The 13,979-nt window shown below is 47.0% G+C and overlaps 1 long non-coding RNA gene across 3 annotated transcripts in view; it reads right to left on the bottom strand.

Annotated features, from left to right (window-relative positions):
• Positions 1 to 618: 618 nt before the first annotated feature.
• Positions 619 to 13,979, bottom strand: part of LOC139055569 (uncharacterized) — a 135,609-nt gene continuing 122,248 nt past the window's right edge. For all 3 annotated transcript variants that reach the window (XR_011511864.1, XR_011511862.1, XR_011511868.1), the window contains exon 11: positions 619 to 749. This is a non-coding gene — a long non-coding RNA (uncharacterized lncRNA). The remainder of the gene's footprint in view (positions 750 to 13,979) is intronic.

Below are 13,979 nucleotides of genomic sequence, written 5' to 3'. Positions count from 1 at the left end.
GCTTACGCAATGAATTGCTGCCATATTTCTTTCTGTGGAACGCTTCCAAATTGACGCCCGGCATCGTGTCGGCACTCTTACCGAGAATCATTGCCTCTCCCAATCGAGCCTCCCAATCTGTGCATTTAATTACGTGCGCAACCAAATGTGCCCCTATTGAAAATTTGCCCGTTGCTGGGCATGCTGGAATCCATCACCAACCATCATGATGGATTATGGTGATGGGTGGCATGGTGGGTGACGGGTGGCACGCTGGGTGACGGGTGGCAGGGTGGGTGGCACGTTGGGCGCTGGGTGGCATGGTGCGCGAGGGGTGGCACGATAGGTGCTTGGTGGCATGGTGAGCGCTGGGTGACATGTTGGATATGATCATGGCCACAGCAAGCCAAAGGCAAGTGGTGCGATGAATTGAAGGAGTAGCCATTGCACTTGGGAAGCTTATGACGAGCTATCTTCATGTGATCTTGAGTCTTGTGAAGTGTACAGTCTGTTCCACATGCGGTCAAGTATGTGGCTATTTTCATCCTATGAAGAATCAATGTAAAGCACCACATACTAAGTTGCATATCATCACACTTTATTGCAAAAAAAAAATCACTGGACTTGGGCTGTATTTATTTTCGCACTCCCTTGTCCTGGTGACCTGCTTCTGGAAAATAGCTCCGAAGGGGCTTCCGCATAGAAGCAAGGCGGTTCTCCAGAGGCTGGTGGTCCCATTGGATGGTCACCTATGTATTTCTCCAGGCAGTCTAAAAGAAGAGTGCGATAAATATAGAAGTGAATTGTTTTTGCAATGATTTGTAGCAATAAGGGAATGAAGGAAATCTGCTGCAATCACTTCAAGCAAAAGATCGATTCAACAAAAGTTTCAGATAATAAAATGCAACAAATATTACACACAAAGATGTGATACCCAGTGCGCAAGCCAGAACAGCTTTATTTGCAGTGAGAAGGCATACACGTGCATCACATTGTTCTGCTGATATACATGGCATTTTTCTAGGTGTTTTTTGCCAAAGCCACGCCTCTTCTTATTGGGAGGTTGGCTTTAGTCGCATGGCAGCTGCACCAAAAGCCTCATGGGGCAGGTCTTTGGCTTCCAATTTTGCATAATTTTTCTGCTCTTCGACCACCCAAATTCCTGTCAGACTACGAGAGCCATGATTTGGCTACAATGTCTCTAACGCATGCAGGAGAGCTGCAAGGCGCAAGCTGCCTGGTTTGTCTACTCTATCATCTGCTACCGTTACGTGTTTCTAGGGCAGTTGGTGACGAAACGGGTCGTAACTTTAGCATTTGCCATATAGGCATAATATGTCTGGTTTACAAGCTTTATTTAGCTGCAAATGATGACAACCAATGTTTTAAAGTGAAGCTTTCTTTACCTCTTCTGCCAACTTTATGGGCGCCGCTGCTTCTATGGACTTGTCACGCGTGCCGCTGGGTTTATTGCAACCCCCTTAGATGACACTCACCTCCGCGCATCCCGGCTGGTGCTGCTGCGCCAGCATTTCAATTTGTGCGTATTCTACGTGCTGTACTTATTTTATTTCCTATACGACAAAAATGCAGGCGTTGGGCTGTGATAGTGTAAACATTACAATCGTCCCTTGCCTGAAGAAAGTGCTTTGTATTGGAGTCTCAAAAGTGTGCTGGCCACGTTTGTAGAATGAGCCCGTAAATGCGCCAGCATGATAGCTCCAAGGCGTGCACTCGGCGTCGAGGACACCCAGGCCCGAAAGAAGCGTCACACAGAACAGGAGCGTCTTCGCTACGCAGCGAAACGTGGATCAGAATGCGAATGTATCTATACAATTTATTTAAAGAGGAAAAGAACTGCGACTTCAGACTGGAGTGATACTTTCACTAATGCTCGGGCCACGCGCTCCGCTGTTCACATTTCATTTGACGCTGATAGTACGTTACGGTTCCAAGTCTCCGTGATCCTGAGACATTCTCCATTCAAAATGACGTTGACGTCGATGACTGGCTCAGCATGTATGAGCGTATTAGCCAAAGCCACCACTGGGACCCTACCATCATGCTTGCCAATGTGATCTTTTATCTGGACGGGACACCACATGTCTGGTTTCGCACCCATGAGATCGAGCTCTCCAGCTGGGACATTTTCAAAGAGCGGCTTCGCGACGTATTTGGCAACCCGTCAGGTCGCCAACAGGCTGCACGAAAAGAGCTTACCACCCGTGTCCAGTCGTCGACCGAATCGTCTGCTACATATAGGAAGTACTCGCGCTTTGCCGGAAGGTCGACGAGCACATGAGCGAGGTTGACAAGGTGGGCCATATCCTAAAAGGCATCGCGGACGAAGCCTTCAATTTGCTCGTTTTTAACGACATTTCTACCGTCGACGCTATCGTCAAAGAATGCCGCCGCTTCGAGGTAGCCAAAAGCCGCCGCGTCGTCCCACAGTTTTCCCGGCTCCCAAACACCCCTGCCACGTCCTCTTGCTCCACTCTTACCGCCACACGACGATTTAAAGAGAACATCACATGTATCGTTCGCCATGAGATTGAAGCAGCGAGTCCGGCCCCCCTTCATCCACGACCCCCTGACGGTACCGTTCACCAAACGGCCTCCACTATTTCCGTTATTCAAGCAGTTGTGCGGCAATAAATTGCAAATTTTGGCATCCACATATCGCCGGCTCTGTCTCCCGACCTGATTCGGCACCCATTCCCATGTCCACAACCTGTAATATTTCGCTCCCAGACCACGCAATCCTTCTGAATGCCGAACCCTAGTCGACAAACCGATCTGCTTTTGTTGCCACCACGTTGGTCATGTATTCCGCCACTGCCGGACCACCTGGATGCCGCCGTACTGGAGCTCATTCCCTGCTCCTCGCCCGTATACGCCGACGCTTGCCGATATTCACCTCGCCGTTTGTACCTTACTTCTGATCCCCCTGACAGCTGCTCCTCCGTGCAATCGCCGTCGCCTCAACGCCGTCGCTTCCCGTCACGCCAACCTCACCGCTTTTCCTCGCCAAACAGATGGACGAAAAACTAGGCCATGCTGCTCTTGGAGGTAGTGCTGCATCACGTTCGTCCTGCCCAAATCCTCCGTTGAAGCTCCTCACAGACCCGAACCTAATTGAAGTAGACGTATATGGTGTTGCCATTGATGGCATTAATTGATGCTGGAGCCCAAGTGTCCCTAATGAGCGCTAACCTATGTCGTCGCATCAAGAAAGTTCTTACGCCGGCCATCACTCGAGCCGTACGCGTCGCCAATGGTGCCACTGTTAGCGTCAGGGGTATGTGCACTGCTCGCATAGGAATTGCTGGCTGCCAAGTACCAGTCCTGTTCACCGTGCTGACCAGTTGCCCTCATTACCTAATCTTCGGGCTCGACTTTCTGACGACGCATTCTGCCCTCATCGACTGTGCCACCGGTACGCTCTGCGTCGAGCTTCCTCTTCATTCAGACGTTCGCCCCGAACAACCCAACACCTTCTGCACTACAGCGTTTGTTCGCTTACCTCCAAAAGCCCTAACCTTCGTCGAATTGGCCTCAAGGGCAACCGTGCGTGATGGTAACTATGTCGTCGCACCTATTCGTGATGTCCTCCTGGCGCGCGACATCTCTGTGCCACACTCCGTTGTAACCCTTGCCGCTAATCGGATGTGTCTCCTCGTTATAAATTTTGGCTTGACGAAGGAAATGTTACCTGAAGGCATAGCGGTGGCCACGCTCCAGTCAGTTACTGACGACCACATCACTGCTTTTGCAGCCGACGCGTCTCCATGCCCTCCTGATTACCCGCAGGATGCCTTGAACCTCGACGGCCCATTACGTACCATGGTCGCTCCGGAGCTCGCACCTGACCAAGCAGCCACCCTATATCGCCTTTTGCTTTCTTACCGTGACATATTTGACACTGACAATCGACCACTTCATCAGACATCCCTTGTTAAGCATCGGATAAACACTGGTGATGCTGTTCCCATTACCTGCCGACCGTATCGCGTGTCCACGGCAGAGCGGCAAGTTATTCAGCAGGAAGTATACAAGATGCTCGCCAGAGGCATTGGTTAGCCCTCGTCGAGTCCTTGGGCATCGCCAGTCGTGCTCGTCAAAAAGAAAGAAGACACGTGGCGTTTCTGCGTTGATTACCACCACCTAAGCCTAATTGCTAAACAGGACGTTTACCCTTTACCACGAATCGACTACGCTCTTGATTGTCTTCACGGTGCCAAATAATTTTCGTCCATCAACTTCGATCTGGTTACTGGCAGATTTCCGTCGATGAGAAAGACCAAGAAAAGACCGCTTTCGTCATTCCAGATGGCCTCTACCAATGCAAGGTTATGCCGTTCGGTTTATGCGATTCCCCCACCACGTTCGAACGGATGATCGACTCTCTACTTGAAGGTTTAAAATGGCCAATTTGCCTTTGTTACCTCGACGACATCCTTGTGTTCTCTCCTACATTGAGACGCACCTTGAACGCGTCGCAGCTATGCTTGACGTCTTCCGCAAGGCTGGGCTCCAATTAAACTTATCGAAGTGCCACTTCAGGCCCTGACAGATTGCAGTGCTAGAACATCTCGTCGATGCTTCCGGAGTACAACCCAACCCGGAGAAGGTTCGAGCAGTAACCGGTTTTCCTGTACCTAAGTCTGTCAAAGTCGTCCGCCGTTTTGTGGGGCTTTGTTCTTATTTCCGATGGTTCGTGAAAGATTTCGCAGCAATCGCTCGACCACTCACTGAACTTCTGAAGAAAGACGGGCCTTTTACGTGGGGTTCTCCTCAGGCTGCTGCATTTACGCGCCTTATCGCGATTCGCTCCAATCCACCGGTCCTGGCCCACTTTGACCCGTTCGCACCTACAGAGGTCCGAACCGATACCAGTGGTTATGGGATCGGCGCCGTCTTATCGCAACGCCAACATGGACACGACCGCTTTATAGCCTACGCTAGCCGGCTCCTGACAACTGCAGAGCGCAACTATTCGATTACCGAGTGCGAATGTCTTGCTCTCGTCTGGGCTGTTTCAATGTTCCGCCCACATTTGTAGGGCAAGCCCTTCTCAGTAATCACAGAGCATCATGCGCTCTGTTGGTTTTCGTCACTCAAGGATCTTACTGGCCGGCTCAGTCGTTGGACCCTCCGACTACAAAAATATCCTTACACAGTGACTTACAAGTCGAGACGTCAGCACCAGGACGCAGAGTGCCTCTCTCGCTACCCAGTCGAAGACGCTTCCTCTACGTCTGATACTGAAACCGACGCCTGTGTTCGCTCTGTATTTCCACTGCTCAATGTCGCCGATGGGCAGCGCCGTGACCCGTCCTTGCATATCATCATTGACCACCTGGAATCGTCACTTGCCGACAGTTCCCTTCGCCTATTCACACTTCACATACACACATTCACATTCACACTATTCACACATTCACGAGAAAGCGTTTGATTCTGTCGAAACCTCAGCAGTCATGGAGGCATTACGGAATCAGGGTGTAGACGAGCCGTATGTAAAAATACTGAAAGATATCTATAGCGGCTCCACAGCCACCGTAGTCCTCCATAAAGCAAGCAACAAAATCCCAATAAAGAAAGGCGTCAGGCAGGGAGATACGATCTCTCCAAAGCTATTCACAGCATGTTTACAGGAGGTATTCAGAGACCTGGATTCGGAAGAATCGGGGATAAAAGTTAATGGAGAATACCTTAGTAACTTGCGATTCGCTGATGATATTGCCTTGCTTAGTAACTCAGGAGACCAATTGCAATGCATGCTCACTGACCTGGAGAGGCAAAGCAGAAGAGTGGGTCTAAAAATTAATCTGCAGAAAACTAAAGTAATGTTTAACAGACTCGGAAGAGAACAGCAATTTACAATAGGCAGTGAGGCACTGGAAGTCGTAAGAGAATACGTCTACTTAGGGCAGGTAGTGAGGGCGGATCCGGATCATGAGACGGAAATAATCAGAAGAATAAGAATGGGCTGGGGTGCGTTTGGCAGGCATTCTCAGATCATGAACAGCAGGTTGCCATTATCCCTCAAGAGAAAAGTATATAATAGCTGTGTCTTACCAGTACTAACCTACGGGGCAGAAACCTGGAGGCTTACGAAAAGGGTTCTACTCAAATTGAGGACGACGCAACGAGCTATGGAATGAAGAATGATAGGTGTAACGTTAAGGGATAAGAAAAGAGCAGATTGGGTGAGGGAACAAACGCGAGTTGATGACATCTTAGTTGAAATCAAGAAAAAGAAATGGGCGTGGGCAGGATATGTAATGAGGAGGGAACATAACCGATGGTCATTAAGGGTTACGGACTGAATCCCAAGGGAAGGGAAGCGTAGCAGGGGGTGGCAGAAAGTAAGGTGGGCGGATGAGATTAAGAAGTTTGCAGGGACGGCATGGCCTCAGTTAGTACATGACCGGGGTTGTTGGAGAAGTATGGGAGAGGCCTTTGCCCTGCAGTGGGCGTACCCAGGCTGATGATGATGATGATTCACACTTCAAGATGGGGTACTCTACCACCACAACGTTCACCCCGACGGCCCTGCATTACTCCTTGTGATCCCTAAACACCTTCGCTCGGCTGTTCTCCACGAACTTCACGACCTCCCAACTGCCGGTCACCTGGGTGTGTCACGTACCTACGACTGGATCCGCCGACGCTTCTTTTGGCCAGGGCTTGCTCGCTCCGTTCGAAGATACGTAGCTGCGTGTGAGAAATGCCAGCGACGCAAGACACCATCGACGCTCCCTGCTGAGTACCTTCAACCACTCGACATTCACGCGGCACCATTCTTTCGGTTTGGTTTGGACTTACTTGGCCCTTTTCCTCTTTCTACCTATGGTAACAGGTGGCCACGGATTATGCCACGCGCTACGCCATCCCCTTAGCGCTTTCTACAAGTTGCGCCACAGACGTCGCCGATTTTCTTCTACGAGACATGATCTTATTACATGGAGCTCCGCGATAACTTCTCATAGACCGTGGCTGGACATTCCTATAAAAATTATCGCGGACATCCTGCCGTCCTGTGCTACGAAGCACAAGCTATCCACGTCATACCATCCGCAAGCAAATGGCCTCATGGAGCGTCTCAATCACACTATCAGAGACATGCTTGCGAAATATGTCTCCTCAGACCACACTGACTGGGACGTCGCTCTACCGTTTGTCACAATTTCTTGCGCGACGACACAGCCGGTTATTCCCCATTTTTCCTTCGGTTCGGCCGAGAACCAGCACTGCCCCTGGCACAATCCTCCCTGTTCACGCGGCACCAACTAGTGAATACGCACTTGACGCCGTCGCCCGCTGTGCCCACGCAAGGGGAAATTGCCCGTGACCGCCTTCTGAAATCCCAAGAGAGTCAAAGGCCAAGAAAGTCAAAGGTTTGTACGACCGGCGACACCGAGACGTGCACTTCCCGCCTGGTTCTTTGGTGCTTCTATGGTCTCCGTCGCGTCAGTTCGGTCTGTCAGAAAAACTGCTGTCTCGTTACACAGGCCCATACCGAGTGATTCGTGCCGTGACTCCCACCACGTACGAGACCGCTCCTGACGTCCCATCTGCCTCCCAGTCCAGTGATATCATGCACGTTACACGACTGAAGCAGTATCACCCTCCCAGTGATGACATTTAGACGCTCCGGGACGTCGCTTTTGCCGCCGGGGGATTATATTACACGCGTATGGTATTTGATTGTTTGAACGAGGCGCGAAGGCGCCATCACTCCAGAAAAAAGGAGGGAGAGCGAACTGGACTCGCACTGTGAATCTAACCGGTCAGCGCTGCAACCGCTGTTGTAAATATAACCTGTAAATAGTTGCTCGTCTTACTGATTCGTCCTTTGCGTAACAATATTAACCAATAGTGGACGAATAATGGCGAAAAAGGCGTAGAATCGGGAAAAAAATTGGCCTGATCATGCATAAACATTGTTTACGAGTCACATCAGATGGGGAGTTTTCGCAGATTTCGTGAAGTCGTGTGACAGACAGGCGATGTGGTTGTGGCGCTGAAAGTGTTGATCAATCGTATAGGACTCACCACAGAAATTGAATAGAAACAGATTGGACGAGCTTTACGTTATGGCGCCCCAGCCTGACATCTATAGACGAAACAACTGCCATTCGTTCCACCAGTTTGATGAGATTTGGATTAGCTTGCAGGCAAATCTATTAATGCACTGACAGCTGCGTAGACATACAGAATGTGAGATACACGAGGAAGTTAACGTTGGAGGCTAGTAGTAGACACGCTCGGTGGCCTATACTGTATATACTTGGGGAAAATGGGACAGAAATCACGTTCAGCAGCGCGAACACCTGCACAGATTCCTAACGAAGCACTGATAAAAAATTTGTGTTTCTGCATCCTCCCGGGACCAGCATCATTCGCGTATAGCTTCACCGATGCAGTGAAGAAAAAAGCTAAACAGAAATAAACCGAGCAAGTGTATACAGACCACTATAGGGACATTTACTGGCACAGCCCCAAACGGTCGTTCAGTTCATCCAGCTGACTTCAAAAATTCCTCTAGCGTTTTAGTGGCCTCGCGGATGGGGCGACGTTCACAAAAGCGTGCTCATTCCTCATTGGAATGGCTAGCACATGGACGTGCGGTTCATGCATATGTGAGGAGACAACAGAACAGTTCTGGTGCTTTTTTATTTCATTGTTGAAATGCTCTCTGTTAGCTTCTTGGAAGTGCGGTAAACCGTCTGGACAGAAGCCCAGTTTCAGAGATAAAGATTACCTGTCTAGGACTGCCTAAGGAAGCTGGTTCGAATCATTGATATTTGAAGTGTGGCGTTAGTTTTTTTCGCAAGTAGATTGTTACTCCATGCGTAGCTTTATTCCTTGAGCAAAAGGGCCCCTGTGAGGCAGGCTAAAGCAAGGCCAGGTACTGGTGTAGGGTATCCTCGGCGACGCATTTATCTGGCTGGGAGCGTGGTAGATGGCGGAGTGTAAGCACTCCGGCGTCGTCGAAACTGTATAAGGTTTTTTTCAATGACGTCAAAGCTAGACGTTGCATCTTTTATTGATAGAGTCTACAAGAAACAATGATCTGTGTATCTCCAAGAATGAATCCTATTTCTGAACATCAAGCAATCTTTTGACTTAGTTTAAGCACCTACGGCCAAGTAAAAGATATAGCCCATGGACCTATGTAAACATTTTATGCAAAAGAGAAAATACAACCTACAACCTATAGTGCCAGTGCTAGATCCAACACTTCTTTTGATGGAAGCACAAGCTTGTAGCTAATAAAGACATATTGAAAAACGAGTAGTGGTGCAGAATAGACGGCGCTAAATTTGTATCCTTGTGATACACCATGTCTTTTAAATTTAAATTACGTTACTTTAAATTTAAATTTGAATACGGTAAATTTCGTTAAAAATCTTGGCAACCATGCCTGTCCGCATCCCTTCTTCCCACTTGTTTTCTTTTTAGCACCGCTAAAAACGTTCAGTGGGAATAACTTATCGCACCTGGAGACCTGTGCATGCCGCCTCGAATTATAGGTTTGATTATGCGGCAGAACAACATAAGTGTGAGGTTCTGTGCGTCCTTTTTGTTGTTATTATTTATTATTAGAGCTTTTTCTCTTTATTTTGGGTATTATTAGTTTTGATTTTTCATTTTACACCAACTTTATTTTCCGCATATATGTGAAACCGTGTAGCCGCAGGAGTACTGCTTCTAACCTCTCCCGTTCATCCACATTCAATTCTACGTACCTAACATAAACAGTCGTTCTTAACAGGGGGATGCACGTGCAATATTTACTCCATTTATCTTGATGCTTACAATTTTTTCATCCACAATCCATCCAATTTTTCGCTCTAGAATTCATGCTGACTGTGCTGTATAAATTTTGTCGATTACTGATATTAGAGGACCGAAACCAGCAAATAACGGGTCAAGTTAATTGTTTATTGGCAAAGAAGGGCCCCTGTTTTCTCTGACAAAAGCGGCCCCCGAGAAAGTATTTCATAATCCATGGCCTGAGGGTGACGTGTTGTGGGCGGGAAACGCCAAAGAAAAAGCTAAGTTTGACTTTAGCTTTTCCACAATAATAATAAACCTCGTTTCCGCCATGTGAACTAAATTAGACTTGAAAGAATGAGCTTACCGGCCTAATGCGACTTAGTGTTGCTCGTTAGTGTCCTTTTATTCAACAACCTTTTCAATCACTTCCACCTTACTACAAACAAGCCGAAATAAAATGTAACAGCGACAATAAAAATAGCTTGTGAATAACTGCTCATGCTATATATGTCCAGAGGAAGCCGTCGAAGAGCCAACATTTATTAGCGTTGAGAAACAATAAAAGAAGCAATTATTTCGCTCTTTCAAATAAATAACTCGGTTTCAGAAAGCGTTCTCCGAAACTTGAGGCAGCTTTCACGTTACCTTAACAAGGAACACGGAAAATGAGAGTATGTTAAGATTTATTTATTTATTTATTTTACCCTCCGGGTTTGCACATTACAGAGGGGAGGGGCATATTACAAACCAAAATGGGAAAAACAGTTGATACTATAACAATAAGCACGAACAATAACCAGCTTAATACGAAAATGAAATGAAACAGCCGCAACTAAGATAAAGCAGAGTAATTTGAACATCTAAAACTAAAACAACAATAAGCTAAAAACAGAAGAACAAAAATTGGAGGACGCTTAAGCTTCGCCTTCAAGAGTGGAACGTGACAGCGTTCCCGTCGACCCGCCAAGGGGTGTAAGACAATGGGCTACGGCGCAGCGATCACTTACGAGGCGCCCCGCATCGGATGCGGTGAGCGTCGAGCAACGCAGCGTTCGGGGCGGCAACGATACGTGCGCCTGAGCAAGCGGAACGAACCAAAGAACTCGGTGTCTCGGAGGGGGAAACGATGCACGCCACCAAATGTCGTGATCGGCGCGGGCAGAGAGATAGACAGATAGTGATCTAAAGAAAGGAGGACGCTTGATTCTGCAACCCGTGAGGGAGCAAGGCGAAGCGTCGTCAGGGGAGAGGGAGTCTGGGCCGCGACGCGCCTCGCACCGCTCCCCGCACAGCCCCAATGCGTGCGTGGCGCGCCACCTGTCGGGGCAGCGCCGTACATTGAGAAGAGGGGGTCTTCTGTGTTTGCCGCAAGATGGCTCTCCGTGTGCGGAAAGCGCAGAAGAAATGTTGCGGAAACGCACTTCGCTACTCGTGTGACTGCGACTTCTGTAAGTTACATGTTCATAATTACCGATATACACCGCAGTGTAACTTTCTACGGCTCGTTTCTAAGGCAACACCGCATTCACTAGAGGCGCTTTTGTACCGCTTTGAAGCATCGAAGTCGTGGCTGAGTGGTAGCGTCTCCGTCTCACATTCCGGAGACCCTGGTTTGATTCCCACGCAGCCCATCTCGCAGGTTTTCTATTCATCAAGTGCCTGCCGGGATTTATCGCTATCATTTTATCATAGTAACACTGGCTGTGCAGTCGTAATTGCATAAGGTGAAGCGAACGGAACAATTCTGCACTCTTTCAAGTTCGTTTATCAGTGTAGTACCACCGGGATCCCAGATAGATGATACGTATTCAAGTGACGGACGAATGTAAGTCGTGTAGAGAAGCTTTTTAAGTGGTGGGGGTGCCATATAGAAGTATCTTCGAAAGTACCCAAGTGATCGGTTAGCTTTGGTGACAATGTATCTCACATGATGGTTCCATGATAGGTTACTACGTATGTTAACACCGAGATATTTCTAAGATGAAACAGACTCAAGAGGCGTATTATGAAGATGATATATAGTGTGGTGATGCTAATAAGGTGCGAGATACGGGCATTGATTTGCATTCCGAAATGTTCAATTCCATGTTCCACGTTTGACACCAGGAATACATGGTATTTAAGTTGGTCTGAAGTAAGGCAACGTCGTCCTGGTTAGTTATTTTCTGATAAATTACCTAGTCACCCGCAAATAGGCAAACCTTTGATGAAATGTTATCTGGTAGGTCATTCATGAAAATGAAAAAAAGTAAGGGTCCCAATACAGACCCCTGGGGAATACCCTATAGCACTGGCTGGACTGGGGAATCAACAGTATTTGCGGAAACAAACTGAGTTCGGTTAAAAAGGAAAGCTCGAATCCAGTTAAGAACACTAGGATCTAGATTTAACTGGCCGAGCTCAAAAAGTAGTAAATGATGACTAACCTTGTCGAATGCTTTAGAGTAATCTAAAAAAATACAGTATATTGTGAATTCAGAATTAAGTAAATGATGCACGTCGTTGGTAAAGACTAGAAGCTGTGTTTCGCAAGAAAAATCCTTGCGGAAGCCATGTAGTGAGGGTGTAAAAAATTGGTTCGACTCAAGAAAATTAACAAGGTGAGGGAAGATAATGTGTTCAAAAACTTTACATGAAACAGATGTGAGTTAAATTGGACGGAAATTTGATGGATTGTGTGTTACCTTAGACTTGTGAACTGTGAAACTGTGAACTGTGAAACTTGTGAACTGTGAAAAAATGCATGCCAGAATGATAGAAGAGTATTTAATAGTATTTTTCAAGAATTTCGTACTGATGCTGTCGATGCCACATGATGATGAGTTTTTCAGTTTCTTAATGACTGCGCGAATACCCTCAGAAGTAATAAAGATGGCGTCCATGAGCAAGTAATGGCGTAATGGCAAGGTATGTTGTGCATTGGTAACTATATACTGGGCGAGAAAAAGCCTTTACAAAGGCTTTGTAAAGGCTTTACAAAAAGCCTTTACAAGTTGGTTTAAGCATTGTTGTTAATTCGCACTGTACATCATCCAAAATAGATGTCTGCTTTCATTCTTCTTATGAAAGTTTTTTTGATGAAATGTCCCATAGAAAGGACCATTCGCTCGCGTCTGTTTGTTTCATCTTCCACGTTGAATTGGCGCGGGCTACCCAAGATGCACAGATATCGTAGTTCTTCAGTTTTTTAACTGCTGCGTAAAAAATGCAATCATACCAAATTAGTCGCGGACCTTTGCACAACTTGGGTGGCGCAAAATATATCTTAAGAGAAAGCTCTAGCTCGGGGGCTCCTATCTATATACACATATACACAGGAACGGACAAATGTTTTTTATGGCAGCCATTGCACCAAGTTTGATGAAGTTTGTTGCATTTAAAAGCAAACAGTAAAATCTAGTGATCGTAGTAAGCTAATTTTTATTTAGGCTGTCATTTTTCTGTAAGCATTGGTGAACATAGTGAAATTTAAAAAAAAAAGATTGCCTAGTCCCGAACCAAACTGCTTCGAGAGTAGACCATTTATTAATTTGTCAAGTTTTTAACTAATTATTACGCTGAAATTTTAAAGAAAGTTTGAGTCACATCGCATAGAATTAGGCTGTCGTTATACCATTATTAAGGACTGAAACTGGCCCTACGAAGCGTCGCAGTTACCAAGGAATGCGGCGTTATGATGATACTCTGGGCCGTAGATAATAGAGTTGGACTCGAAAATACGCGTCATGAAACCTTGTACTTACGAAAACAACAACGTAAATCTGTTTTCTTTGTGTGCTTTTGTACATCATTTGGAGGTTCGGTAATCAGAAGCATAGCAGACAGGAACTAAAGGTAGAATGTTACTGCCAGCATACTTTTCCCAAGAACTTACATCTCAAGCATGCCAACACTTTTCAGTATTTCAAGTGTACCTGTGTGGTCGCTGTCTTTGTGCAGTGCTCTGATTTTTCTGCTTTCTTGGGCATTTCCAGTCAGCATTAGTGACGATTGACAAACAAGAGGTCGGGTGAAGATTCGGTGGGCCGGGCGCCATACAGGTACGACGTTTTTTTTTTGAGGACCTGGATATTACCATGGCACTACGGTGGCCGGATACCGAGATCATCGTCACGAGCTCGTTCAAGTGTAGCAAAGCATACGAATGATACTACAGGCCGCAATGAAAAGCCTGAGTGCTTGCAGGCGTAACAAAGCTTCATAAAACCTGC

This window comes from Dermacentor albipictus, chromosome 1 (assembly GCF_038994185.2).
Source record: "Dermacentor albipictus isolate Rhodes 1998 colony chromosome 1, USDA_Dalb.pri_finalv2, whole genome shotgun sequence".
NCBI lineage: Eukaryota > Metazoa > Arthropoda > Arachnida > Ixodida > Ixodidae > Dermacentor > Dermacentor albipictus.
The sequence above is the reverse complement of the archived record's forward strand: the minus strand, read 5'-3'. Positions and strand labels throughout refer to the sequence as shown.